The following is a 6,114-nucleotide window of genomic DNA, read 5'->3' on the forward strand; positions in this document are numbered from 1 at the left end:
AGTTTGGGGTTGACTAGATTTTACATCTCAAAATTTCAAAAACATGATTTTACATTCTAAAGTTTGGTTCTGTTAGCAATTCACTACTCATAGTTAATTTCTCCCATAAAGTGACATATCATCATGCTGATATGTTTTATTTTTGCCAAATCAGCCCCAAAACTAGGTCTTTCTAGGCCTAAACTTAAAACAAAATTCGCTAGCCTAAACGACACAGTTTAAGCCAAGTTCCTAAATTAGAAAACAAATGAGAAATCCTTAAGGCTGGGCTTTTCGGCCGCGAACAATGAGGCGAAGTACGAGGCTTTGTGGGTAGGAATGGCTATGGTTCAGAAAATGGGAGGAAGAACAATGAAGATATTTTCAGATTCGAGGTTGGTTGTAGGCCAAGTAAAGGGAGAACTGGAAGCCATGGATGTGAGAATACAAGACTATTTGGGTCAAGTTAGGCACTTGCAATCAGGGTTTGAATCATTCTCCCTACAACAAATTCCAAGGAGTAGAAACATGCATGTTGACTCTCTTACCACCCTTGCAACCTCCTCGGTGCAGAGTTTACCCCAAGTTATCCTAACTGAAGATTTGTGCAAGCCTACCGAAACGAGAAAGTAGAAGGCACTTATTCACTAGATCAGAGTGGGGCCTAGTTGGATGGATCCTATTGTGTTGTTTCTTAGGGATGACATTTTGCCCTAGGAGAAGGGGTACCCTGATAAAGTGCGAAGAAGAGCTCTTCGGTTCTGGTTGTCCGAGGATCAAAAGTTATACAAGCGCTCTTTTTCTGGGCCCTATTTGCTATGCATCCATCCTGAGGCAGTGGAACCACTCTTAAAAAAGTTGCACGACGGGATTTGTGAAAGTCATACAGGCGGCAGATCACTGTCTCACAGGGCCCTTAGTCAAGGGTATTTGTGGCCAAATATGCAAAGTGAGGCACAAGAGTATGTGAAGAAATGTGACCAATGTTAGAGATTCGCTTCAAATATTAATCAACCAAGGAGTGTAGGGACACGATTTTCAGACCAAGCCCAAAATGGAAGGGATCTTGACCCAGTAAACCCAATACAATAAATTTGTAGAGAGTGGGTTAAAGAGTTAGGTTTTAGTGCATGGATAATAGTTAATATGGTTTTGGATGATGAGCCAACGAGAATTGAACCCGATTTGTGTGAGAAAGTTTGTCCTCGGCATAGTCCGAGGAGCTCTGTTCTAGTATATATTGGATGACAATGGTTACAGGAGTTGTTGAGATTGCTACAGTGCTTTCTCTTCTCCTTTTTCCATCCCCTTTCATGAAGGGCCTCTTCCATTATATAGTTCCTCTTGGATGATCTTAATCCTACACTTGTTGATCTTTTGAGCCACCACTTGAGTGCTTGTCCCATCAGACACCCTTTCTAACCTTCTATGAGTTGTGGTTGCCAAGGTAGCACTATTCAAGGGTTTTTTCCATATAAATGCGGTCAGAAAGTTAGCTGTAGGGCATTCAATGCTGTGTAGCAGCTTTCCCTTAGATATTTTTGAGTCCTTATCCCTCTTGTACGTTCATAATGCTTATCCCTATAATTAAAACTTTCTAGAAGGTCACTTTGATCATTAGGATCTATACTCGATCTGCGTTTAGCCTATCTGAGGAGATATTCCTCCTCGGACTCGGACTACTCACGATCTCGGCCAAAGCCCCACGCTCTCGGCTAAAGCCTAAGACCCTACAATAGCCCCTCAAAACTCCGATTTTTTCCCTTCATCCGAGGAAAAAAGTTTGGTTTTGAATTCCTAAGAGTTAATTTTGCTTTGATCCTTTGATTTACCCCTGGGGGGGTGCTGTTTCACGCGCCCCATATTTGTACTGTAAATTGCTCCTTTCAGAAATACCAATTTGAGGATTTGGTTATAATCTTGGGCCTGTCAGCCATGCATAACTAAGGTTCCGTTTGAACACTTTGAAAGTTGTCATGGAGTGTTAACTTTCCCACATTATCTGGTTCGAGGACCGAGGCATGATTGAGTTATAGTTTAAACACTTGAAGAGAGATGTCATAGAGTGTTAACTTTCCCACATCATCTGGTCCGAGGACTGAGGAATGATTGAGTTATAGTTTAAACACTTTGAAAGTTGTCATGGAGTGTTAACTTTCCCACATCATGTGGTCCGAGGACTGAGGCATGATTGAGTTATAGTTTAAACACTTTGAAAGTTGTCAAAGGAGTGTTAACTTTCCCACATCATTTGGTCCGAGGACCGAGGTATGATTGAGTTATAGTTTAAACACTTTGAAAGTTGTGTGTTAATTTCCTCAAAGTAGAAGGTCTGAGGATCCGGCATAGCTAAGGTTCTATTTAACCACTTTGAAAGTTGTCATGAAGTGTTAACTTTCCCACATCATCTGATCCGAGGACCGAGGCATGATTGAATTATAGTTTAAACACTTTGAAAGTTGTGTGTTAATTTTTCCAAAGCAGGAGGTCTGAGGACCCGGCATAGTTAAGGTTCTGTTTAACCACTTTGAAAGTTGTCATGGAGTGTTAACTTTCCCACATCATGTGGTCCAACGACCGAGGCATGATTGAGTTATAATTTAAACACTTTGAAAGTTGTCATGGAGTGTTAACTTTCCCACATCATGTGGTCCGAGGACTGAGGTATGATTGAGTTATAGTTCAAACACTTTGAAAGTTGTCAAGGAGTGTTAACTTTTTCATATCATCTGGTTCGAGGACCGAGGCATGATTGAGTTATAGTTTAAACACTTTGAAAGTTTTGTGTTAATTTCCTCAAAGCGGGAGGTTTGAGGACTCGGCATAGATAAGGTTCTGTTTAACCACTTTGAAAGTTGTCATGGAGTGTTAACTTTCCCACATCATCTGGTCTGAGGATCGAGGCATGATTGAATTATAGTTTAAACACTTTGAAAGTTGTGTGTTAATTTCCCCAAAGCAGGAGGTCTAAGGACCCGGCATAGCTAAGGTTCTATTTAATCACTTCAATAGATTAAAAGATATCAATATATACCTTCAAGAACTAGCCCCGCCGCAGAGCCCCTTTGAATTGCTCATGTGTTACTGCCACTTCCTCTAATGGAGGTTCAGCGAACTTGGCCACCAGATTTGCGAGGACCTGGCCCTTGATAGAGGTATGAGGCATGTACTTGATGTCAGAAGCCCCTAGAACTATGCCCCATTCAGCAATCCTCCCCATATAATCGTCACTTCGTAGTATAGACCTGGGCAGAAGCTAAGTTAGGACAACTATGTGTGCCTCATGTAGTGACTTGCTCACATAGTAAATTCGCCACCATAATGGCTTTCCCTAAGGACTCTTGCTGATGGGGGCCTGATCTTACCATATTTAACCGTTGCATTTACTATCACACAAGCTCTTCCCACAGACAACGCCAATTGTAGGAATACGATTTTCAGACCAAGCCCAAAATGTAAGGGATCTTGACCCAGTGAACCCAGTACAATAAATTTGTAGTGAGTGGGTCAAAGAGTTAGGTTTTAATGCATGGATAATAGTTAATATGGTCTTGGATGATGAGCCAACGAAAATTGAACTCGATTTGTGTGAGAAAGTTTGTCCTCGGCACAGTCCGAGGAGCTTTGTTCTAGTATATATTGGATGACAATGGTTACAGGAGTTGTTGAGATTGCTACAGTGCTTTCTCTTCTCCTTTTTCCATCCCCTTTTCATGAAGGGCCTCTTCCATTATATAGTTCCTTTTGGATGATCTTAATCCTACACTTGTTGATCTTTTGAGCCACCACTTAAGTGCTTGGCCCATCAGACACCCTTTTTGGCCTTCTGTGAGTTGTGGTTGCCAAGGTAGTACTGTTCAGGGGGTCTTTTCCACATAAATACGGTCAGAAAGTTAGCTGCAGGGCATTCAATGCTGTGTAGCAGCTTTCCTTTAGATATTTTTGAGTCCTTATCCCTCTTGTACGTTCATAATGCTCATCACTATCATTAGAACTTTTTGGAAGGTCACTTTGATCATTTGGATCTATACCTGATCTGCGTTTAGCCTATCCGAGTAGATATTCCTCCTCGCACTCGGACTACTCACGATCTTGGGCAAAGCCCCATGCTCTTGGCCGAAGCCTAAGACCCTACAGAGATATTTTTAGATTCGAGGTTAGTTGTAGGCCAAGTAAAGGGAGACCTGGAAGCCATGGACGTGAGAATACAGGACTATTTGGGTCAAGTTAGGCACTTACAATCAGGGTTTGAATCTTTCTCCCTACAACAAATTCGAAGGAGCAGAAACATGCATGTTGACTCTCTTACCACCCTTGCAACCTCCTCGGTGCAGAGTTTACCCCAAGTTATCTTGGTTAAAGTTTGTGCAAGCCTACCGAGACGAGAAAGTAGAAGGCACCTATTCACCAGATCAGAGTGGGGCCTAGTTGGATGGATCCTATTGTGCTGTTTCTTAGGGATGACATTTTGCTTGAGAAGAAAGGGGAGGCTGATAAAATGCGAAGAAGAGCTCCTCGGTTCTGGTTGTCTGAGGATCAAAATTTATACAAGCGCTCTTTTTCTGGGCCCTATTTGCTATGCATCCATCCTGAGGCAGTGGAACCACTCTTAGAAAAGTTGCACGACGGGATTTGTGAAAGTCATACAGGCGGCAGATCACTGTCTCACAGGGCCCTTAGTCAAGGGTGTTGGTGGCTAAATATGCAAAACGAGGCACAAGAGTACATGAAGAAATGTGACCAATGTTAGAGATTTGCTCCAAATATTCATCAACCAAGGAGCGTCCTCAATCCTTTTTTTGCCATTGGCCTTTTGCTCAATAGGAATTGGATATTGTAGGGCCTTTCCCTAAGGTAGCAAGGAATAGGAGATGGTTGTTGGTTGGCACAGACTACTTCTCTAAGTGGGTCAAAGCTAAGCCTCTGTCAAATATTAGAGATGTGGATGCCAAGGGATTTGTGTGGAAAAATATTGTCACTTGGTTTGGGATCCCTCACACCCTCATCTTAAACAATGATCTTCAGTTTGATAGCAAAGCCTTCAAAAGGTACTGTTGTGATTTGGGCATTAAGAATAGGTACTCCACCTCGGCTTATCCACAGGGAAATGAACAGGTTGAGGCTGTTAATAAGGTCATAGTAAGTGGACTCAAGAAAACGCTGGATGATGCAAAAGATAGATGGGTGGAAGAGCTGCCACATGTTCTTTGGACGTATCGGATTATCCCTTGTAGGTCAACAGGGGAGACACCATTTTCAATGACCTATGGAGCTGAGGTTGTGATTCCTCTGGAGACTGGATTCCCAATGCTGAGGACGAGCTTATTTGCTCCAGACAATAATGACAATCTATTAGAAAAGAGCCAAGATTTAATTGAAGAATAGAGAGAAAATGCCAGGGTTTAATTTGCATATTATCAATAGAAACTCAAACAGGGGTCCGACTCAAGCGTGAAGTCAAAACCATTAGCCCCCAAGGACTTGGTATTGAGAAAGGTTGTGGGTGCTGCAAAAAACCCAAAATGGGGAAAGTTGGGGCCCAATTGGGAAGGGTCATACTGTATCACCTCGGTAGCTGGTATAGGTGCATACTTCTTAAAAGATTTGGACGAAAATGTTGTGCCACGCCCCTGGAATATAAATAATCTGCAAATGTATTATTATTAATGGAAGGCAATTCTGCCATGTTTGTTAAAGTTATGTGTCGTCCTGGTTACTTGTTTGAATATTAAACAGAACCTTGGTCATGCTTGGCTACTCGGACCGCATACCTTGGGTAAATTAATATTCTTGATTATTTACTCAAATGTTAAACAGAACCTTGATTATGCCTGGTCTCTCAGACCATATGCCTTGAGTAAATTAATACTCTCCATTACTTATTTGAATATTAAACAAAACTTTGGTCATGCCTGATTCCTCAGATTACATACCTTGGGTAACCGTAGCATCACTTTTTATTAGTAAAATTTACAATAATTGTAGCATCACTTTTTTTTTTTTGCCTAACACATAAAACAACTTTTGCCTAAATGGTTTTTATCCGGAGATTCAAATTAGGTTTTATAGTTATTTTGTTAGATAAACAAACTATGGTTGTTTTTTTAAAAATCAAAACCGTAGGAAATTCGGAGC

Source organism: Castanea sativa, chromosome 3 (assembly GCF_040712315.1).
Source record: "Castanea sativa cultivar Marrone di Chiusa Pesio chromosome 3, ASM4071231v1".
Classification (NCBI taxonomy): Eukaryota; Viridiplantae; Streptophyta; class Magnoliopsida; order Fagales; family Fagaceae; genus Castanea; species Castanea sativa.